Raw genomic sequence first — 25,050 nt, 5'->3', positions numbered from 1 at the left:
TTATCTTTCAGATCAATGCAGGACAGCATCTGTAATTTAGCCACCAGATCTCTTTAGTCTTTCCCATGCTGTGGCAACTCCTTGGTCTTTCCTTGTTTGTCATGAGCTCAGGTCCTGAAGATTAGTGGCTATATATTCACAGGGTTTCCCTTGGTTTGGATTTGCCCCACCCATGTTCCCTGTTTATCTTGGAATTGTGTTTCTTTTCTTTTTTCTTCTTTCCTCCCTCCCTTCCCTCACTCCCCTCTCCCTTCTTCCCTCCCTCCCTCCCTTCCTCCCTCCCCCCTCCCTTCCTTCCTCCCTCCCTCCCTCTCCCCCTCTTCCCCCCTCACTTCCATCCTTCCTTCCTTCTTGAGTTCTCCGTATATTTTGGATATTAGCCCTCTATTGGATGTGTGGTTGGTAAAGATCTTTTCCCAGTCTGTGGGTAGCCGTGTTGTCCTATTGACAGTGTCCTTTGCCTTACAGAAGCTTCCCAGTTTTATGAGGTCCCATTTGTCTACTGTTGATCTTAGAGCATAAGGCATTGGTGCTCTGTTCAGGAAAATTTCTCTGGTGCCCATGTTTTCAAGGCTCTTCCCCACTTTCTTTTCTATTTGATTCAGTGTATCTGGTTTTATATTAAATATTGGATATTCTTGATCCACTTGGACTTGAGTGTTGTACAAGGAGATAAGAATGGATCAATTTGCATTCTTCTACATGCTGACCACCAGTTGAACCAGTACCGTTTGTTAAAAAATGCTGTCTTTTTTTCCACTGGACGGTTTTAGCTATTTTTTGTCAAAGATCAAGGGACCATATGTGTGTGGGTTTATTTCTGGGTCTTCAATTCTATTCCATTGATATACCCGTCTGTCTCTGTACCAATACCATGTGTTTTTTGTTTGTTTGTTTGTTTGTTTGTTTGTTTGTTTTTTTTTTTTAATCACTATTGCTCTACAGTACAGCTTGAGGTCCGGGATGGTGATTCCCTAAGAAGTTCTTTTATTGTTGAGAAGTTTCTGCTATCCTATTTATTTTGTTGTTGTTGTTATTCCAAATGAATTTGAGACTATGAAAAATTGAGTTGGAATTTTGATGGGGATTTCATTGAATCTGTAGATTGCTTTAGTCAAGATGGCCATTTCTACTATATTAATCCTGCCAATCCATGAGCATGAGAGATCTTTCCATCTTTTGAGGTCTTCTTAGATTGCTTTCTTCAGGGATTGAAACTCTTATCATACAGATCTTTCACTTGCTTGGTTAGAGTCCCACCAAGATATTTTATATTATTTGTGATTATTGTGAAGGGTGTTGTTTCCCTAATTTCTTTCTCAGCCCATTTATCCTTTGAATAGAAGAAGGCTACTGATTTGTTATAGATAATTTTATATCCAGCCAATTTTCTGAAGTTGTTTATCAGGTTTAGGAGCTCTCTGGTAGAATTTTGGGGTTCACTTATGTATACTATCATACCATTTCTAAATAGTGATATCTTGACTTCCTCCTTCCCAGTTTGTATCCCTTTGATCTCTTTGTTGTCTAATTGCTCTGGCTAGGACCTTGAGTACTATATTCAATAGGTAGGGAGAGAGTGGGCAGCCTGTCTTGTCCCTGATTTTAATGGGATTGCTTTGAGTCTCTCTCCATTTAGTTTGATGTTGGCTATTGGTTTGCTGTATTGTTGTAACCCCAGAATTACTGATACTAGAGAGACTTCAGTGTTGTACAGACAGTTTGCCTCTGGGTTTCCTGCCCCTCGCCAGAACCTCCCATTCTCCTTCCAGCCTGCAGCAAGCAAGATACACAGACAGCTGGTTTCTGTGCTGCATCCTCCTGCATCAAGCTCTGGGCTCCCTCCTCCTCCCTGGCCACTCCCCTAGCGTTAGAATGGCACTACCCTTGAAACTCCCCCTTAATGGAGACATCCTGAGGAGATAGCTCAAGACATCCTCCCTGCCTTTGCATCTCCAAAAACCAGTACTCTTCCTGGTAAGCGGCAGAATTCTCCAGGTGTCTGTCCTTGAGATCTTAGAGATAGAACAAACTCAAGGGAGATTAGGGCCTCCAATTTAAATCATAAAGAAAAGGTAATCAGAGGTCACAGTTATGACTGACCATAAAATTAGTCCCTGGACAGACACCCATTAACGATCCCCGCCCCCAGCTTCAGTACCATCCCACCAAATGATTACAGCCCTCTACTCCCCTTTTCTGTGAACATTCAAGGGATTCCTGACTATGCTGTATATAAACCCAGTGTTTTCTGGACTCAGGGTCGCTTGCTAGCATTCACATGGTGAATGTGAGGCATGTGATCCAAGTTCGAACTGAAACAATAAGACTCCTTTTCAAGTTGCAGCAGACTTTGCCATTCTTGAGCTTGTCTGGGTTTTTCATGGACTCAGGGCACAACAGTATATTGCTTTTATTATATTTAGGTATGGACCTTGAATTCCTGATTTTCACTACCATCTCCGACCAGCAGAAAAGAAGCAACGAAACCAATGTCCTTCTCAAGGCAGTTTATTCAGGAACTTCACAAATGTGTAGGAAAAAGAAAATGCCCCGACATCTCTCAGCCATCCCCCTTTATCCCCTCTCGTCCACTCCCCCTCACCCCAGTCCACATAGGCACAGTTCATTGGCTCAGGATTACATTTGTCACATCATCTGATCTTACATCGTGGTGCATCTGCTCAATGCAGCTCAAGGTACGTGGGTATCTTGAGGGATATGAGGAAGTCAGGTGCCAGTCATAAGACTTGGCAGCAGTCCCGGGTGCCATCTTGGGGTCACGGCCACACCCGGTCCTCACATCTCCCCTTTATTCTTTAAATTGGCAGAGAGGATGCCTGTCTTAGGTTGCCCCCTGAAACAATGCTCCTTACCTGTCATCAGGAGACAGACAGCAGTGGTCTGATCCCTGTCTTAGGTTGGTAACATGTCCAGGGAGTCTTACCCGTCATTGACTACTTCCCTAGAATGCCAAGCCACACTTGAGGAGATTGCCCCATCTCCACAGCTGCAAAGGCTTGTATCAACAGAGCTTGAGCCCTGCGATGGCAGTGTTGCATGTGGCAGATGCACCCAAAGGCCAGAACCCTGATGAGCATGCAGCACAGTGCCAATCCACCAATACCTGCCCATTCCTTTAGGTGTGACATAGCGGTGGCAACCCAATTTGCAAGTCCTTCAGCCATGGATACATCCACCCCGGTGGAATTGATATGGACTATCCCAAAATCTCTTTTGGGTCTAAACAAGGTCATAACCAAAGAGGTTTGCACAGGCCATGGTAACAATATAGGCATTCTGGTCACAATAGCTAAAGAAAACATAGAAGCATTCCAACACATACAATAAAAACAACTATCCTCCTTACATTATACAACATCATCAAAATAACTACCATTATAAACTAAAAGTACAAAAGGAGGCCAAATGCATACAGGCATGGCTTTAAAGAATACATTCTTCCTATAAGCAAATTGAATAACAGAAGACTCAAATAATACAAATCCATTCCAATAAAAGCTAGTATTTCCCCACACCCCACACATCAACATACTCAAAGAAGAAAGATCTGTACAACTCCCAATCTATCCCACACAACAGCCAAACATTAAAGGGATTGCTTGCCCCTCTCTGGGCTGGATTTTGATATGTCCAATTAAACCCTGAAAACGTTTGATTATGACTGGTACTAATATAAGGGGAAAAGGTAAAATATTTTTTCACGGCCTACACAGCTTTCCTGGACTGGCAGCCAGTCCATGGGGGCAGCGAATCTCGAATACCCCTACAAAAGGGGGCCCATCGTAGATCTTCAGTCATCACTGCAGGCAGCATCATCACCCCCAGGAGCAGCTTCATCAGGGCACCTCCATCCATCTTGAACTACCCTTGTCAATCGCTCCAGAACCCACAGCGGCTGGCGATGATCCTGTGAAAACACACAAACAGACCCTCTTGCCCAGACCATCACAGGATCGGGCCCATGACATTGTCCACTCAGAACATCCTTCCACATGACTGTGCCTTTGTAAGATGCCTCGGGATTGGCAAACCATTCTGCAGCAGTCAAATAATTTTTATCTTTATTCAAAAAATTCAAGGTACAGAGAGCAATGGCTAATCTCTCCCTAGGAGTAGTGCCAGAGGTTACTCCTCCTTTCTGTTTTATTAGACACTCTTTCAGAGTGCGATGGGCTCTTTCAATGATGCCCTGACCCTGAGGATTGTAGGGTATACTGTGCACCGAGCAGACACCCATCATTTTACAAAAGGAAACAAAAGAAGCTGAAGTATAAGCAGGTCCATTATCAGTCTTAAGTTCTCTGGGCTGACCCCATGCACCCCATGCCTCAAACCAATGGGCAATGACATGGTGTGCCTTTTCACCAGTATGCAGGGAGGCAAACAACACCCCAGAGGCTGTATCTACAGAAACATGAACAAATTGCAGTTTGCCAAATTCTGAAAAATGAGTCACATCCATTTGCCAAATGTGGAAGGGAAGCAGGCCGTGAGGGTTTACTCCCACACTCGCCTGAGGCAATAGGGGGACACAGGCTTTGCAAGCCATAACAATATCCCTTGCCTCTGCTCTAGTAATATGAAATCGAGAAGAAAGTGTTTTGGAATTCACATGAAACTATGAATGAAATTCACAAGCCAGTTCTACAGGTGTTTGAGTCAAAAAGGCAGAAGCAGCTCTAGCAGCTTTATCAACCAAATCATTGCCCTCTGCTAAAGGGCCAGGCAAACCTGTATGAGCTCGAATGTGTTGGACAAAAAATGGAGAACTTCTATTTAAAATTAAGGATTGCAATTTATTTAACAAATCCCCTATAGTGGATTGAAAATTCACCTTCCCCACCACTTCCAGCACTGCTAAAGAATTAACCACATACTGACTACCTGAAATTAAATTAAAAGATTCAGAATACAATTCAAAAACTTTTATAACAATGTGCAACTCAATAACTTGGGGAGAAGCAGGGGGAACTGTAAAGTTACTGGTGTGGAGCCATGGACTAAATATGCTCTGCAGCCTGTCTTAGACTCATCTGTAAAAATTAAAGGGGCATCAGGCAATGGCACTTGAGAAGTAATTTGTGGAAAAACAACTGGATGATCTTTAATCAGCTGCAAAATGGGATCCTTAGGGAAATGATTATCCATCTTTCCCATAAAGCTACATCTCAAAATTGCCCAATCATCAACAGTAGCTGATAATACTTCTATTTGCTTCATATTATATGTAACAATCAATTCCTGAGGGGGATTGCCAAAATATTGAATACATTGTTGTAGGCCAATCAAGGCCAATTGTGCTACTGAGGCAGGGTAATAAGACAAGATTTTTGTGGGTGAAATCTTGGGATGTATCCATAGCAAAGGGGCGCCCTGCCAGAGGACTCCAGTAGGCTGGGTCTTCGAGGGAAGGATGCACAAAATAATAGGACTGAACAGATCTCTTCTCTTTAATGCTGCTGTTTGAATACCCTTTTCGACTAAACTTAACACTACGCGGGCAGAATCAGTAAGCTGCTGGGAAAATTTAATTCTATATCTCCCGGTAAAATATATAATGGTTGTAATTGTTTGTTGGCTAGGCCCAAATACGGATGTACCACTGTATATCCCCCAATAGCTTTTGAAAAATCATTCAATGTCCTCAAATTATCCGTCCGAATCTGAATTTTCTGGGGAGATACTCGACTATCAAAAATTTTAGTTCCTAAATAATTTACCACTTTTCCTTTCTGAACCTTTTCCGGGGCTACAACCAATTGTTTTTCTTTTAATTTTTGGATCACTACACTATATGCGTGTTCCAACATCTACTCTGTGGGTGCAGCAAGAAGTATATCATCCATATAGTGATAACACTTCAACCTAGGAAATTGATCTCTTANCCCTTTAAGAGCAGAATCTACATAAAGTTGACACATGGTAGGGCTATTAGCCATGCCTTGAGGCAAAACAACCCATTCAAATCTCTCATCAGGCTCAACATGATTAATAGAGGGCACTGTAAAAGCAAATCTGACTGCATCCTGTGGATGCAATGGAATGGGAAAAAAAACAATCCTTAATATCTAAAATAATTAAAGGCCAATTTCTAGGTAAGGCAGAAGGAAGGGGTAATCCCCTCTGTACAGGTCCCATAATTACCATTTGTTTATTAACTTCTCTCAAATCATCTAATAACCTCCGTTTTCCCGACTGTTTCTTGATAATAAAAATCGGGGTATTCCAGGGGGAAGTAGAGGGTCTGATATGGCCTAGGTTCAACTGTTCCCTAACCAGCTCTTGTGCTGCTGTTAATTTCTCTGAGGGTAGTGGCCACTGAGGAACCCACACTGGTTCCTCAGTCTTCCAAGTAATGAGTAGAGCTCCCTCAGTGGCCCCTAGGAAAAACCCAAACCGGCTCGGTCATTCTTCCTCTCAACCGGTATCAGGGATAGTCTACCTTGTAAATAGCGACCCAAACCTTTACCAGGCTTATATCCCGAATGCGACATCATTCACTGGGCTTGGGTGCTATATGGTCCTTCATTGGTCAGTTTAAAACCCATCCTTTTCATCAAATCACGCCCCCATAATGAAATAGGGATGGGCAGCACATAGGGCTGGAAATGCCCCGAATGCCCTTCCTAGTCATGCCAACTTGGATGGCAAGAACTCATTTCTGGCATCTGAGCATATCCACGTCCTCTCAGGGTTTGCTCTGATCACTGACGTGGCCAACCAGAGGGCCAATCCTTGATGCTGATGATACTGCAATCTGCGCCAGTGTCCAACAGCCCAGAAATAGATTTTCCCTCTATGATAAGCTGCAATAAAGGTCTTTCATCTAAATCTAGGGAGCAAAAAATGGCAGAAGTGCCAGTAGAGCCAAATCCCTTGTCTCCTCTTTCTTCCTCCTTAGCTGGGAACTGAGAATGACAACTAGGTAATAAAAGCAACTGAGCTATGTGATCTCCGGGGGAGATGGCTACTATGCCCCTAGGTGAAAAGACCATGATCTTGACTTGTCCTGTATAATCTGAATCTATGACTCCAGGATGGACTATCAGGCCCTGCATTATTACAGAGCTCCTTCCTAAGATCAACCCTACTGTATCTGCTGGTAGAGGGCCTTTGAAATCTGAATCCACCAGCTGGACCCCCATACGGGTGGCAGAACTGAGGTCGAGCCCTGCGCTTCCTCTCGTGGCCCTCCTGGGTTGTTCCACTGCATTGGAGGTCTCAAATTGGGCCATCCCTCTGTGACTGCCCCATATATTTGAGAGCCCTGAGGTTGGGGGCCCTGTCTCCCGTTTTTTGGCTGAGCGCTGTCATGCTAGATTGGCTGTCCATGAATATCCTTCACTGAGCGACACTCATGAGCCCAATGATTTCCCTTTTTACATTTTGGACAAAGTCTAGGTACCCGAGGCCACTGGCCTCCCATTCCAGTCTGTTGCGGGCATTGTCGCCTTATATGACCAGGTTGCCCGCATTTGAAACACCCTGTATTCCTGGACCCATTCTTACCTTGGGAGACCTGCACAACTGCAGCAGCCAGCCCTGCATTAGTTAACGTGCCTCCTATCTCTCTACAGATCTTCATCCATACCTCAAGCCCCCAATGTTTATATGGGTTAATGGCTTGTCTACATTCCTTTGTACATTGTTCAAAAATCAGCTGTTTCACTAATGGCATTGCAGTATCAGGATCTCCAAACACCCTCCCTGCTGCTTCTACCACCCTGGCCACAAAGTCTGCAAATGGCTCCGTGGGTCCTTGAAGGATTTTTGTTAAATTACCACTAACCTCTCCCTTGTTAGGGAGGGACTTCCAAGTTTTAGTTCCTATTTTATTAATTTGTTCATAAACTTGTATAGGGTAGTTAATCTGTGCAACGTTGAATCTTCCTTGACCTAATAACATATCCTGATCCCAGGCCGCTTGCCCTGCACTTGCGTTCTGAGTGGCCTGTTCACCTGAATATTCTATAAAGAATGCTTTCCAGTCAAGATACTGTCCAGGGGAAAGACAGGCTCGCGCCAGATTCTGCCAATCACTGGGAGTTAGACAATAGCGATGCAGAGATTCAAGTTGAGCAATAGCGAAAGTGGCACTGACCCCGTAGGCTTGTACCCCTTCCGTCAGTCTGAATTACCTTCCAATCTAGTGGCTCATGGAATCGAACTCCTTGAGCATCCTGGAAAACTGGGAAGCAGTGAGCACTTAGCTCTCACCATTCTTCTGGATGCAAACTATGCCCTGTGGTGCCTTCGGGAGCATAACTTGGCGGCCCCGGAGCCCATGGCTGCACTTTTACTTTCACTTTTTCTAAACTGTCTGCTATGCTTTCCAAGTCCTCTTCGGACATGTCCCCTTCACTAGAACTGCTTTCAGCATCGGACTTCTGTGATCTCTCCTCTCTTACTTGGTTCAAAGCCTTATTCCCCTTCTGCAGCTCAGCTCCATATTTTTCCTTGTCCTCTATACAGTTGCGAACTAACTTCCATACCGGTAGAACCCTTTTTGTGAGGATTCCCGGTTCCTCTGCAAACTTCAAATCTTTTCCTAACTTCTCCCAGCTCAGTCCGGTAAGGTGACCAGAGATTGGGAACCATGGGGCCACCTGATCTACCGCTTTCAGAAAATTTTCTAGGGTTTCCTTTTTTTCAGTCCAATTCCTTTCACCTTTAGGAGGTCTTTCAAGGCCTGATGAACAGAATGTCCTGATACTGTGTTTCCCATAGTGCTTGGTATAACTTTAATTGTCTCACTCTGAGAACCTCAAAGTCCCTAATCCAGGAACCTAATTGTCTCTAACTGAGAACTTGATTTGTCCCACTTACCTGGGAGCTTTCCAGCTGGCTACCCTGACTGCCGAGAGTTCTGGACTCGTCATGTCCCTGTACAGGTTCCACCACTTGCTACTACCGTCTCCAACCAGCAGAAAAGAAGAAACAAAACCGACGTCCTTCTCAAGGCAGTTTATTCAGGAACTTACAAATGTGTAGGAAAAAGAAAATGCCCCGACCTCTCTTGTCCATCCCCCTTTATCCCCTCTAGTCCACCCCTCCCTCACCCCAGTCCACGTAGGCACAGTTCATTGGCTCAGGACTACATTTGTCACATCATCTGATCTTACGTCATGGTGCATCTGTGCAATGCAGCTCAAGGTACGTGGCTATCTTGAGGGATGTGAGGAAGTCAGGGGCCGCTGCCACACCCGCTCCTCACACCTGATCTCTCCAATACTTTTAACATGAAGGGGTGTTGTATTTTGTCAAATGCTTTTTAAGTATCTAATGAGATGATCATGTGGTCTTTTTCTTTGAGTTTGTTTATATAGTGGATTACATTGATGAAATTCTGTATATTGAACCACCCCTGCATTCCTGGGATGAAGCCGACTTGATCATGGTAAATGATTGTTTTGATGTGTTTTGGATTCGGTTTTCCAGAATTTTCTTGAATATTTTTGCATCAATATTCATAAGTGAAATTGGTCTGAAGTTATTTTTCTTTGTTGGGTCTTTTGTGGTTTAGGTATAAGCATAGTTGTGGCTTCATAGAAAGAATTGGGTAGTGTTCCTTCTGTTTCTATTTTATAGAATAGTTAGAGAAATAGTGGTATTAGGTCTTCTTTGAAGGTCTGATAGAATTCTCCACTAAGCCCATCTGGTCCTGGGCTTTTTTTTGGTTGGGAGACTTTTAATGACTGCTTCTATTCCCTTAGGGTTTATGGACTCTTTAGATGGTTTATCTAATCCTGATTTGATACCTGATATCTGTCTAGAAAATTGTCTATTTCATCCAGATTTTCACGTTTTGTTGAGTATAGGCTTTTGTAGTAGGATCTGATTATTTTTTGAATTTTCTCAGTTTCTGTTGTTATGTCTCCCTTTTCATTCCTGATTTTGTTAATTTGGATACTGTCTCTCTGCCCTCTTGTTAGTCTGGCTAAGGGTTATCTCTCTTGTTGATTTCATCAAAGAACCAACTCCTACTTTTGTTGATTCTTTGTATCATTCTCTTTGTTTCTACTGGGTTGATTATTTCCTGTGTCTGCTCCTCTTGGGTGTATTTGCTTCTTTTTGTTCATAGCTTTCAGATGTGCTGTTAAGCTGCTAGTGTATGATCTCTCAAAATTTCTTTAAGGAGACATTCAAGGCTATGAGTTTCCCTCTTAGCACTGCTTTTATTGTGTCCCATAAGTTTTTGTATGATGTGTCTTCATTTTCATTAAATTCTAAAAAAATCTTTAATTTCTTTATTTCTTCCCTGACCAAGTTGAGCAGAGCATTGTTCAGTTTCCATGTGTATGGGTGTTTTCTGTTGTTTTTGTTGTTACTGAAGACTAGCCTTAGTCTATGGTGATCTGGTAGGATACACGGGATTATTTCAATCTTCTTGTATCTGTTGAGGGATGTTTTGTGACCAATTATATGGTCCATTTTGGAAAAGGTATCTTGAGGTGCTGAGAAGAAGGTATATTCTTTTGTTTTAGGATGAAATGTCCTATGCATATAGGTTAAATCCATTTGATTCATAACTTCTGTTAGTTTTACTGTGTTTCTGTTTAGTTTCTGTTTTTATGATCTGTCCATTGGTGAGAGTGGATGTTGAAATCTCCTACATTATTGTGTGTGGTTCAATGTGTGCTTTGAGCTTCAGTAACATTTCTTTTACAAATGTTGGTGCTCTTGCATTTGGGACATAGATGTTCATAATTAAGAGTTCATCTTGGTGGATTTCTCCTGTGATGAGTATGTAGTGTCCTTCCTTATCTTTTTTGGTAACTTTTGGTTGAAAGTCTATTTTATTGGATATTAGGATGGCTACTACAGCTTGTGTCTTGGACCATTTGCTTGGATTTTTTTTCCAGCCTTTTACTTTGAAGTAGTGTCTGTCTTTGTCACTGAGGTGTGTTCCTGTATGCAGCCAAATGTTGAGTCCTGTTTATATATCCAGTTTGTTAGCCTATGTATTTTTACTGGGGGAATTGAGTTTATTGATGTTGAGAAATATAGGGACCAATCATTGTTGCTTTGTGTTATTTTTGTTGCTAAAGGTAGGATTATGTTTGTGTGTTTTTCTTCTTTTGGGCTTGTGAGAAGATTAATTTCTTGCTTTTTCTTGGGTGCAGTTTCCCTCTTAGTGTTAGATTTTTCCTTCTATTATCCTCTTTAGGGCTGGGCTAGTGGAAAGATATTCTTTAAATTTGGTTTTATCTTGGAATACCTTGGTTTCTCCATCTCTGGTAATTGAGAGTTTTGCTGGGTATAGTACCCTGGGCTAGCACTTGTGTTCTCTTAGGGTCTGATGACATCTGCTCAGGATCTTCTGGCTTTTAGAGTCTCTGTTGAGAAGTCTGGTGTAATTTGGATAGGACTGCCTTTATATGTTACTTGAAATTTTCCCCTTATCACTATCAACATTCTTTCTTTGTTCTATGCATTTGGTGTTTTAATTATTATGTGACAAGAGGAATTTCTTTTCTGGTCCCATCTATTTGGTGTTCTGTAATCCTCTTGTATGTTTATGGGCATCTCTTTCTTTAGGTTAGGGATGTTTTCTTCTATAATTTTGTTGAAGATATTTGCTGGCCCTTTGAGTTAGGGATCTTCACTCTCTTCTATACCTATCATTCTTAGCTTTGGTCTTTTCATTGTGTCCTGGATTTCTTGAATGTTTTGAATTAGGAGCCTTTTGCTTTTTGTATTTTCCTTGACAGTTGTGTCAATGTCTTCTATGGTATCTTCTGCACCTGAGATTCTCTCTTCTATGTCTTGTGTTCTGTTGGTGATGCTTACATCTGTGACTGCTGCTGTCTTTCCTAGGCTTTCCATCTCCATGGTTTTCCATCTGCTTTTGTGATTTCTTTATTGTTTCTATTTTTAGATTTTGGATGGTTTTGGTCAACTCCTTCACCTGTTTGGTTGTGTTTTCCTGTATTTCTTTAAGGGATTTATGTGTTTCCTCTTTAAGGGCTTCTGTTTGTTTACCCGTGTTCTCCTGTATTTCTTTAAGGGAGTTATTTATGTCTCATCTTCATGAGATGAGATTTTAGAACTGAATCTTACTTTTCTGGTGTGTTGGAGCATCTAGGGCTTGCTGTGGTGGGAGAACTGGGATTTGATGATGCCAAGTAGCATTGGTTTCTGTAACTTATGTTCTTTGTGCTTACTTCTCATCATCTGGTTATCTCTGGTGTTAACTGGCCCCTATATTTCTGACTGGAGCCCGTCCTTCCTGTGATTCTGTAATCCTATGATCCATGGTGTGTTAGAACTCCTGGGGGTCATGCTGCATCTGAGTGTGGGCTGAGTGGGTGGGGATCCAGATCAGAGGCTCCACTCCCAGCACAGGTGCAAACTGGAAGGAGCTTGGGCCTTTGGCTGGGTGTCTGAACAGGTTCTTATCAGGAGAAAGAAATTTGATCCTGTATTCTAATTGAGGCTATATGCCATTCCTCAGGTAGAGGTAAGTGTGTGAGGGTTTTGAATTCTCCAGACAAGGTCAGAGAAGGAGAAGCCCTGCCAATGAAGGGTGTCCGTGATTAAGTGCCAACCCTCAGAAGGCTAACTGGTCAATGGTAAACTTTAACTTAATTAACAGAGCTTTCCCAACAGGCAGCCTTAACTAGACTTAGTGGGCCTCACTAAGAGTGGAGCAGCCAGGTGGAAAGTAGAAGGATAGCGTGTTGAGATGAAGGAATGCAAGGGGTTAAGAGGTATATATGTATATGAAATTGTCAAAGGATAGATAAAAAAATTAAAAATGTTATTGTAACTGTACCAGTCAGAGGGGACCCTTGTCTCCCAGAAAGAGAGTTACAACTTGTCAGACCACATCTAAGGATGAGACTGAAGCCCAAGCAATGGTGGGTCAGCAGTGGGCAGGACCACACCACTTAAATCCTAATTTCATATCCAGACTCAGGGACTGGAGGGTCACTATATCTCTGTCCCTTTTCCCAATGTGGCTACATTTCCTTTTACTTGTTTGTTTTTTGAGATAGGAGTTCTCTGTGTAGCCTTTGCCATCCTGGAACTTACTATGTAGACTAGGCTGGCCTTGAACTCAGAGATCCTCTTGCCTCTGCTTCCCGAATGCTGGGATTAAAGGTGTGTGCCACCATGTCACTGCTTAATGTGGCTGTTCTAATTGGCTTCTTGAGGGTGTCTGAGCTGACATCTTGGGGTACAGTTCAACAACAAGAGGATGTGTCTTGGTGCAGATCTGCCAGTGGCTGTTGAAAGAAAAAAAATCACATCTAACCCGGAATGTGGAAAAGGGGTTTCTTAGTTGGAAAAGGGAACCCCAGAATTGTGCTGCCTACCACCATCTGAATGTGATAGTAACAGGGGAAAGGACAGAAGGGAATGATCAAGAAACACACAGCATACACTTGTGTGTCAAGATCGAGAAGAAAGAGAGTTATGTGAATAGCCTTGTAGGTGCATAGCTCTACTAGAGAGAAATCAAGGCGAAAGCAGAGATTTGTCTCTCTTTGCTCCCTCCTTCTACCTCCCCACTGCCCCCTCCACTATAAGATGGTACACTAAGATTTGAAGTAAACACCTGTTAACTTATCATTATCTTAGAATTTCCCCATCTGCTACTTCATAAAAGCTGCTGGTTCAATAGTTCACAAAACAAGGCATCATTAAAAAAAGGAACATGTGCTACACAGAGGGAAAAAAATGGGGGAAGAAGAAAGGCAGATGAAGACTCTTACCCAAGAACAATGTTACCATTTAAATGTTAACCAGATGAAAAATAGTGGCTGAACTTATCACAAGACTTCAAAAAAGTTCACTCACAATACTGAGGAAAATACAAGAATTTAAGAAAATTTTTATGAACGTATAAGATGACAAAATTGCTATAGCAGAATGAATGGAAGATAGTTGGCATTGCAAATATGGTATCACTACTACCATTGCTACTACAACTATTGCTTTATGTACCCTAGGTATGAAACAGCTTTGCCAACTAAGCCCAGCACCAAGCAAGGATGAACAAAGGACTACTATCTGCTGCCAGAGACTGATACAAGAACATTATCACTGGCGAGGTGTTGCTTTGTCCATTGCCAGGGGTTGATTTCTTAATCTTTTATATATAATTATCATAAGATTTATTTAGGAGGCAAGAGATTTGGCTCAGCTGGAAAAGCACCTGACTTGAATTTGCAAGGCTCACAGTTCTATCTACAGAACCTTTAGAAAGAAAAGGCTATGTTTAAATCCAGTAGAGGAGTCCTATGCTAGGTGCTGCCTGGGGGTCACTTGACCAAAGCAAATAGAACATAAAAGGCAAGGATCAGGGGAGAGTAGGACACAACATCTGTTCCAAAACCACTGGGGTAACTGGGACCAGAAGGATCCAGGAACACAGGAACCCTGCCTGACCAGTGGCTCAGGTTCCTTCTGATCTGCACAGGTTTACCTTGGATGAAAACTCTGCAGGCAGTCCCACAGCACCCAGAAGAGGCTCAAATCCAAGGTGTTTTAACACAGCCAGGATTCCATGATCCCAGTATTCCAGGAGCTTGGACACACCAGGATCTCAGGGTCCCAGAGGCAACTTGACTCCCAGGAACACTGACACATGCAAAATTTCAGGATCACAGGATCCCAGAATCCCAGAGATGGCTAGACTATGAGGGGTTCTGACACAACCAGGATTACAGGAAGAACAGGCTCCAGCAGATAGCAAGGGTAGGTAGCACTAGAGATATTCAGATGGTGGGAGGCAAGTGTAAGAACATAAGGTTACTTGGTATCATCAGAACCCAATTCTCCCACCAAGCAAGTCCTGGATACACCATCACACCAGAAAAGCAAGACTCAGATCTAAAATTACTTCTCATGATGGTGATAGAGGACTTTAAGAAGGACATAAATAACTCCCATAAAGAAATACAGAAGAACACAGGTAGACAGGTAGAAGCCCTTAAAGAGGAAACATAAAAATCCTAAAAGAATTACAGGAAAACACAATCAAACAGGTGAAGGAAATTAACAAAACCATCTAAGATCTAAAAATGGAAATAGAAACAATAAAGAAATCACAAAGGGAGACAACCCTGGAGTTAGAAAACCTAGGAAAGAGATCAGGAGTCATAGATGCAAGCATCACCAACAGAATACAAGAGATAGAATAGAGCAACTTGGGGGCAGAAGATACCATTGACACCACAGTCAGAAAATACAAAATGCAAAAAGCTCCTAACCCAAAACATCCAGGAAAGCCAGGACACAATGAGAAGACCAAACCTAAGGATAATAGGTATAGAAGAAAGTGAAGATTCCCTAACTCAAAGGGCCAGCAAACTCTTCAACAAAATTCTAGAAGAAAACTCCCCTAACCTAAAGAAACAGATGAACACACAAGAAATCTACAGAACTCCAAATAGATGGGACCAGAAAAGAAATTACTCCTGTAAAATAATAATCAAAACACCAAATGCATTAAACAAAGAAAGAATATTAAAAGCAGTAAGGGAAAAATGTCAAGTAACATATAAAGGCCTATCAGGATTACACCAGACTTCTCACCAGAGACTATGAAAGCTAGAGGATAATGGGCAGATGTCATACAGACTCTAAGAGAACACAAATGCCAGCCCAGAGTACTATACCCAGCAAAACTCTCAATTACCATAGATGGAGAAACCAAGATATTCCATGACAAAAACCAAATTTACACAATATCTTTCCACAAATCCAGCCCTACAAAGGATAATAGATTGAAAACACTAACACAAGGAGGGAAATGACACCCTAGAAAAAGCAAGAAAGAAATCTTTCAACAAACCTAAAAGAAGATAGCCACATAAACATAATTCCACCTCTAAAAACAAAAATAACAGGAAGTAACAATCACTTTTCCTTACTATCTCTTAACATTAATGAACTCCATTCCCCCAAAAAGGACTAACAGACTGGATACATAAACAGGACCCAACATTTTGCTCCATACAGGAAACGTACCTCAGTGACAAAGACAGACACTACCTCAGAGTAAAAGGCTGGAAAACAATTTTCCAAGCAAATGGTCCCAAGAAACAAGCTGGAGTAGTCATTCTAATATTGAATAAAATTGACTTTTGACCAAAAGTTATCAAAAAGGATAAGGAAGGACACTTCATACTGGTCAAACGAAAAATCTATCAAGATGAACTCTCAATTATGAACATCTATGCTCCAAATGCAAGGGTACCCACATTCATAAAAGAAACTTTACTAAAGCTCAAAGCACACATCATACCCCACACAATAGTGGTGGGAGACTTTAACACCCCTCTCTCAGCAATGGACAGATCATGGAACAGAAACTAAACAGAGACACAGTGAAACTCACAGAAGTTATGAACCAAATGGAATATATATAACATTTCATTCTAAGGCAATATATATATATATATATATATATATATATATATATATATATATACCTTTTTCTCAGTACCTCATGGTACCTTCTCCAAAGTTGACCATATAATTGGTCACAAAACATGTCTCAACAAATACAAGAAGATGAAAATAATCCCATTCACTCTACCAGATCACCACAGACTAAGGCCGGTCTTAAATTCCAACAAAAGCAATGGAAAACACACATACACATGGAAACTGAACAACGTTCTACTCAATGGTAACTTGGTCAAGTAAGAAATAAAGAAAGAAATTAAAGACTTTTTAGAATTTAATGAAAACAAAGACACATCATACAAAAACTTATGGGACACAATGAAAGCAGTGGTAAGAGGAAAACCCATAACTCTAAGTGCCTCCAAAAAGAAACTGGAGAGAGCTTACACTAGCAGCTTAATAGCACACTTGAAAGCTTTAGAACAAAAAGAAGCAAATATACCCAAGAGGAGTAGATGGCAGGAAATAATCAAACTCAGGGCTGAAATCAACCAAATAGAAACAAAAAGAACTATTCAAAGAATCAACAAAGTCTGGAGCTGGTTCTTTGAGAAAATCAACAAGATAGATAAACCCTTAGCCGGCTAACCAGAGGGTACAGAGACAGTATCCAAATTAATGAAATAAGGAATGAAAAGGGAGACATAACAATGGAAACTGTGGAAATCCAAAATGTCATCAGATCCTATTACAAAAGTTTATACTCAACTAAATTGGAAAATCTGGATGAAATGGACAAGTTTATAGACACATATCAGGTGCCAAAGTTAAAACTGGATCAGATAAACTATCTAAACAGACTCATAACCCCTAAAGAAATAGAAGCAGTCATTAAAAGTCTCCCAACCAATAAAAAAAAAAAGCGCCCAGGACCGGATGGATTTAGTCCAGAATTCTATCAGATCTTTAAAGAAGACCTAATTAATACCAATACTCTTCAAACTATTCCACAAAATAGAAACAGAAGGAACACTACCCAATTCATTCTATGAAGCCACAATCACACTTACACCTAAACCATACAAAGATCCAACAAAGAAAGAGAACTTCAGGCCAATCTCCCTTATGAACACTGAGGCAAAAATACTCAATAAAATTCTTGCCAACCGAATCAAGAACACATCAAAATGATCATTCACCACAATCAAGTAGGCTTCACCCCAGAGATGCAGGGATGGTTCAATATATGGAAATACATTAACATAATTCACTACATAAACAAACTCAAAGCCGGGGCGTGGTGGCATATGCCTTTAATCCCAGCACTTGGGAGGCAGAGGCAGGTGAATTTCTGAGTTCGAGGCCAGCCTGGTCTACAGAGTGAGTTCCAGGATAGCCAGGACTACAGAGAGAAACCCTGTCTCGAAAAAACCACCCCCCCCAAAAAAAAACCCAACAACAACAACAAACCAAAAAAACCCCCAAAAAACAAAAACAAAACAAACAAAAAAAACCAACCCCACAAAACCAAAAAAACAAAACAAAACAAAACAAAAAAACCAAACTCGAAAAAAATGGCATGAAAGTCTTGGAAAGATCAGGAATTCAAGGCCCATACCTAAACATAGTAAAAGCAATCTACAGCAAACTAGTAGCCAACATCAAACTAAATGGAGAGAAACTCGAAGCAATCCCACTAAAATAAGGAACTAGACAAGGCTGCCCTTTTTCTCCCCGTCTATTCAATATAGTACTCAGAGTTCTAGCTAGAGGAATTAGACAACAAAAAGAGGTCAAAGGGATACAAATTGGAAAGGAAGAATTCAAAATATCACTATTTGTAGATGATATTATATTATACTTAAGTGACCCCAGCTATACCCCTCTGTGGCATATTACCCAAAAGATGCTCCAACATGTCATAAGAACACATGCTCCACTATGTTCATATCAACCTTATTTATAATAGCCAGGAGCTAAAAAGAGCCCAGATGGCCTTCAATAGAGGAATGGATACAGAAAATGTGATACATTTACACAATAGAGTACTACTCAGCTATTAAAAACAATGAATTCATGAAATTCTTAAGCAAATGGATATAACTAGAAAATATCATCCTGAGTGAGGTAACCCAATCACAAAAGAACACACATGGTATGCACTCGCTGATAAGTAGATATGAGCCTAAAAGCTCCAAATAATCAAGATACAATTCACAGGCCACATGATGCTCAAGAAGAAGGAAGACCAAAGTGAGGGTGCTTTGGTCCTTCTTAGAGGAAGAACAAAATACTCACAGGAGAAAATATGGAGATAAAGTGTTGAGCAGAGACTGAAGCAAAGGCCATCCAGAGACTGTCCCTCCTGGGGATTCATCCCATATACAGTTACCAAACCCAGACACTATTGTGGATGTCAAGAAGTATAGTGTGAAAGGAGCCTGATATGGCTGTCTCCTGAGAGACCCTGCCAGAGCTTTACAAATATAGAGACAGATTCTCAAAGTCAATCATTGGACTGAGCATGGGGTCCCCAAAAGAGAAGTTAGAGAGTGGACCAGAGGAGATGAAAGGGATGTTACTCCACAGGAGGAACAACAATATCAACCAACCAGTCTCCCAAAAGCTCCCAGGGACTAAGCCATCAACAAAGGAGTACACATGGCTCCAGCTGCATACATTGCAGAGGATGACATTGTCATGCATCAATGGGAGGAGAGGTCCTTGGTCTTATGAAGGCTCGATAGACGTCCCAGCGTAGGGGAACTGAGGACTGGGAGATAGGAGTGGTTGGGTGGGTGGAAGAACACCCTCATAGAAGCAGGGGGAGGGAGGATGGGATAGGGAGTTTCAGGGGGGGACCAGGAAAGAGGATAACATTTGAAATGTAAATAAAGAAAATATCCAATAGAAAATTCCAGAAGAAGCAGTCTATATGAAGGCATATGCTTCTATGTAATATATATCATGTATATATATATGTATAATTTAGAAGCTTAAATAATGATTTGTTGCTTATCATGAAGGAATGAGTTGACAGGGCCATTTTACAGATCTGGGTAGACTCTGTCATAGTCTATGATCAGCTGATTAGTTGGCTGTAGGACAGATAATTGATCATGGTCTTGGCTGGAGTTACTCAATTAAGCCTATTTAATTCCTCCAGCAGGCTAGCTAGGTGGGCTGGACAGTTTTATGTCAACTTGACACAAGCTAAAGCATCTTCGAGGAGGGAGCCTCAGTTAATAAAATACCTTCATAAAATCAGGCTATAGGCAAGCCTGTAGGGCACTTTCTTTATCAGTGATTGATATGGGAGGGCCCAGCCCATTGTGGGTGGTGCCATCCCTGGACTGGTGGTTCTGGTTTCTATAAAAAAAGGCTGAGTAAGCCATGAGGAGCAAGCCAGTAAGCAGCACCTCCCCGCCAGCTTCTGCATCAATTCCTGCCTCCTGGTTCCTACCCTGTTTGAGTTCCTGTCCTCACTTTCTAATGATGAACTGTTACATGGAAATGTGAGTGAAACAGACCTCTTTCCCAAGTTGCTTTTGGTCAGTGTTTCATCACAGCCATAGAAACCCTAAGACACCTGGTCATGGTTTTGCTTTCGCTTGTTTTGAGACAGGGTCTTTCTATGAAGTCCTGGCTGTGTTGGAATTTGCCATGCAGACCAGACTGGCCTTGAACTCACAGAGATCCTCCTCCTTCTGCTTCCTGAGTGGTGGGATTAAAGGCATATGCCACCATATCTGTCCTCTTTTTCTTTTCTAAAAATATTTATTTATTTGTTTTATTTCTTATGTGAATGAAAATTTTGCCTGTATGTATGTCTGCGCACCATATGTATGTTTGTGCACCATGTGCAAGTCTGGCATTGGGGGAGACCAGAAGAGGGAGTCAACTGTTGTTATAGACAGTTTTGAGCTGCTATGTGGGTGCTGAGAATCAAACCCAGGTCCTCTGAAAATGCAGCCAGTGCTCTTAACTACTGAGCCATCTCTTCAGCCCCTTGGCCATTTCCTTAAAGCAAATGAAGTAATTGAGAGATTAGAGAAACACCCGACTAATGCTAACATTTAATTATTTATTTATTTTTAATGAAAATTATTTTATTATTATTGTGTGTGTGTATGTTTTACCTACATGTATGCCTGTGCCTTATGTGCATGCAGTGTCCCTTGTTACACAGAAGGAATTCAACAGTCCCAGGTCCAGGGACAGAACTGTATAGAAAAGGGGAGAATTGATGTCATAAATTCAATTAATTTGCCACAATATAAAAGTAAACACTAGCCAACTCTAGCAGAAATGATATGATCTGCAAAAATTTGGTAGAGGTCAAAGCCAAGGGAAGGAAAGTAAGAGGAACTAGTACTTGGAGAGAGATTAAAAATGTTATTTTCTCCCTGTACAGGGACAAAAGAGGGCTCACTTTATTTAGAAAGTAGCAAACAAATAAATCTGTCCTAAACTTAACCAGATGAAGAAAACGTACAAAAGAAGTCCTTACTTACTCCTGCTCCTTCCTGCTCCTGTTCCTCCTGCTCCTGCTCTTCCCCCTCCTTTGTTTTTTGAGATAGTTGTGTGTGTGTGTGTGTGTAGCTCTGTCTGTCTTGGAACTCTCTTTGAAAACTAGGCTGGCCTCGAACTTGCAAAGATCTACCTGCCTCTGCCTCCTGAGCACCGGGACTATAGGCATTCACCACCATACCTGGTATGGGATTTTTCTTTTTGAAAGCAGAGTCATAAAAAAGCATTATGGAGGTTCAAGGGCATCAGAGCATCTGCCCACACTGCTGTCGCCTCACAAACAACTGTGCTGGCCCCTGGGATGAGAACTGGTTTACCCACAGCTACAGTTAGATGTACAGACACTTTGAGAATTTAGTTATGGGCTGGAGCAAAGGCTCAGTAGTTAAGAGCATACACTGCCTTTGCAGAGGACTCAGGTTCAGTTCCTAGCACAACTGCCTGTAACTCCATTCCAGAAACTTCAAGCCCTCTTCTGGTCTCAAGGGTTCCCATACACATGTGGTATGCAGCTCATGCAGGTACATTTAAATAAAAATCTTAAAATTTCAGTCATGTTTTCTATGCTCCATTTACTAAAGCAGAGAAGCATAGAAAAAAAAAATCCCTGGTAGGAATTCATTTTAGTGTGGTAGGCACTATCTTTCCTGGTTGCATTTGTTTGCTAGTGTAATTTGGGCTATCTCTGTCCCACCCCTGCAGCTAGCAACCAGGACAATATAAAAAAAAGACAGCCAAATGCTTTTGGGTGACTTGAGAACATAACATCAAAAAATGAAAACAAACATTTTCTTAGTCACTGCCAAATCTCTAGCTGTAGCTTTCCAGCCACCTGTTTCTCTCTCTCTCCTGTCCTCCCCACTCCCGCCCTCCCTCCCATAGATCCCCTCCTGTATCATTTTGCTACCAGGCACTGTAGCGTTGTTCACCATGGATCAATGGGGACTACCTGCGACCAGATTTTCTGTAGTCAGTCACTTTATGTTTGACATTCAAATGTCCCTTCTTAAGAGTGATAGGAAAGCAATGATTCTATCTACCATGTGGGTTCTTACTGCCGGTGAGGCATAGACCAACATGCTTCGCTTGTTTAAGCGCTTTTAATTCCAGCAAACTATAATTTGGGAAGGTAGTTACCAGGCAAATGAGGAGAGATTAGATTGCTAATCCAAAGCCTCATAGTTGTCAGGGATAGAGCTGGGGCACATATGTAAGAGGAGGACTTTAAAAACATTGTCCTTTCCTAAAAGCTACTTTAGTTCTGGAGAAAAAAGAAGAAAAAACATTTAGTGACCAGGTTTGTGGGGCTGGAAAGATAGCTTAGCTGGAAACATACACAAGGACATGAATTAAATGCCCAGAACTCACATTTATAAAAGCTGGGTTGGGCCTCTGACCAACCCATGGACAGTATGGCACACAGATAGACAGATATATATATACACACACACACACACACACACACACACACACACCCCAAACAAACAAGCAATAAAATAAAATACATAAGACAGATCCTGTAGCTCAATATTTAGCCAGCCTAGTCTTCCTGGCCAGTGCCTGGCACTCCTGAACCCCACCAATGAAAAGGTGGATGAACTCTAAATAATGTTTCCTGAGGTGGTTCTCTGATCTTAACACATAGTCACATGTGCACATGAACCTGCATACACATGTGCAGGAGACAGACCTCAGTCGGGTCCTTGATCCACAGGAAAACTCAGGGTTCTGGTTACAGGCCAGCAAGGAGTCTGTGTGGATGACAAACAGACACGGGCACAGAGAGAGTGTGTATCTGAATGAAGTTTTTCCAAGTGAGTACCAGTCTTATAATACAGAAGAAAAACAAGAAAGCTAGGCGAATACATCCACCAAGGTACATCATACAAAACAAAGAAAGTGCATACATAAAAATCTAGGGGGAACCAGGCCATGTTTACAATTGAGAATAGGAACAACCCTTATGTAAGATCAGCTAAACACAGGAGCCAGGTGAATGCTCTGATGCAATGCTAATCTATTGTGAAACCCACCACCAGGGGTCCTTAGTAAATACCTGATTATGCTAGTCCTCTGGGCCTAGTGAAAAAACCTGCACAAGGGGAATTCCATTCTACTAAACCTTTCATACTACAACCCACCTATTTCCTAGGCCATTGTGTATTCCCGTGTGTGGGTGTGACTCGGCTATTGTCCTAAGTAATTACTACGTAGACTAGCCCTGAGCTTTCTAGCTCTGTTCAAGTAAATTGTAATGCCTGATTACTTTCACTGTCTCTACTAGAGGTAAATTTGAATGTTACTGAATAGGTAACATTCTTACTGAATTCCAAGCTCAAGGTCGGCTTCAAGGACTGCCTAGGACCTTGGAACACTGGTGGAGGCTAATCTAACTTAGCTATATGTCAAAATCAATCCTTAAAGGCACTTATAATAAAACAATACTGAAAGAGAGCAGATGGATCCATAGATAGACTAATGCGGGGACAGGTTTGGAGCATACATGCTATGGGAATACCAAGGCTCCAGGAGGCTAAGTTTCTGTGAACTTTTTGCCTCAGGACTTCGTCCAGGTTTCTAGGCCTGTCATGTGAGTCACTACTGGAGTGGATGTAGCACACATGTGCATCACACACACACACACACACACACACACACACACACACACACACACAGAGTTTACATGGGTATCCAGAAACTCAGATGTTGGAATAGGATATTTGGATCATCTGCTGTTTTAGACATTAATCCTTCTGTAGTTATGTGAGGAGGTTTGGGGGTCCTGGAATATACTGGGTGATTTGAGTGATCCAAAAGTCCATGGGAGCCTTTACAGAGACTATATTAATATTTGTTTCACCTGTATAGCGGTTGCAGGGAGAGACTGTATATACAAATATTCAGTGGCCAGAACATATGGATCATAGAACTCTGACCCCTGATCTTCAGCAGCCCAGAACACCAGCCTACTTTCCATCATGGCCGGTCTGGGAGGTTAAACAGAACCCCCCACAACAACCAGTTTTGATGTAACCAGGACCTCAGTTACATCACAGCATCCCTTATTTCTGTTCCACTTGCGACCAACTAGAGAAAGTTAAACACTCATTTCTAACCAGTCACAATGGTGATGGACTGCCAGTGCGCCCTCTGGCTGATTCTCATCCTCAACAGCTTCTAACCACGCAGTTTTTGCTTCTCTGCAGGAATGCACACGATGGTGATGGGCTCCCTTGCTGTAACAAACCACAAAAAGGCGGGCTTTACCTGTTTCAGTTTCTTTGCTCTTAGTTGACGTCCATACGTGTAGGTCTGAAGCCACTCCTGACTTGAGAGGTTCTCTAACGTCACACCATTCCTCAGGGTCATCTTGTAGATTCTGTCAAGTGATTGGCATTAAGGTTAAAGGCTAGCAATCATTATTTTAACAGATATTTTCAGCTGAAGGCTATGGGGGAAAACTCCACTCTATTTCTTTTCTTTTCTTTTTCTTTTTTCTTCTTTTTGTTGTTTTTTGAGACAAGGTTTCTCTGTGTAGCCCTGGCTGTCCTGGAACTCACTCTGTAGACCAGGCTGGCCTTAAACTCAGAAATCCACCTGCCTCTGCCTCCCGAGTGCTGGGATTAAAGGTGTGTGCCATCACTGCCCAGTATTTCTAAAAACAAAATTTAAACAGCCTCACCTTTTGCAGTGCTCTGTCACTGGTTCTCTGTTGCAGTAAATCTCCAACCCTAATAAGCCCGGGCAATGAAAACACAACTCAATTAATATGAAGACATGCTGTGTGCCTAGATTGGGCCGATCTACCGCTACACTACCATCTTCCCCATAGAAGTGACCCCCTCCCCTCTATTTTTTCTTTTGTTTTTTTGAGACAAGGTTTCTCTGTGTAGCCCTGGCTGTCCTGGAACTCACGCTGTAGTTCAGGCTGGCCTCGAACTCAGAAATCCGCCTGCCTCTGCCTCCCAAGTGCTGGGATTAAAGGCATGCGCCACCACTGCGGGGCAAGAGACTCCTTATAACTTGCTGTTTCTCCAGGTCAGGTGCTTCTGCTCCACTTTCCTTCTTCCTCCTCCTCCATCCTCCTCTCTCTCTCTCTCTCTCTCTCTCTCTCTCTCTCTCTCTCTCTCTCTCTCT

Source organism: Mus caroli, chromosome 17 (assembly GCF_900094665.2).
Source record: "Mus caroli chromosome 17, CAROLI_EIJ_v1.1, whole genome shotgun sequence".
In the NCBI taxonomy this organism is placed as follows: domain Eukaryota; kingdom Metazoa; phylum Chordata; class Mammalia; order Rodentia; family Muridae; genus Mus; species Mus caroli.
This window is presented reverse-complemented; position numbering follows the sequence as displayed.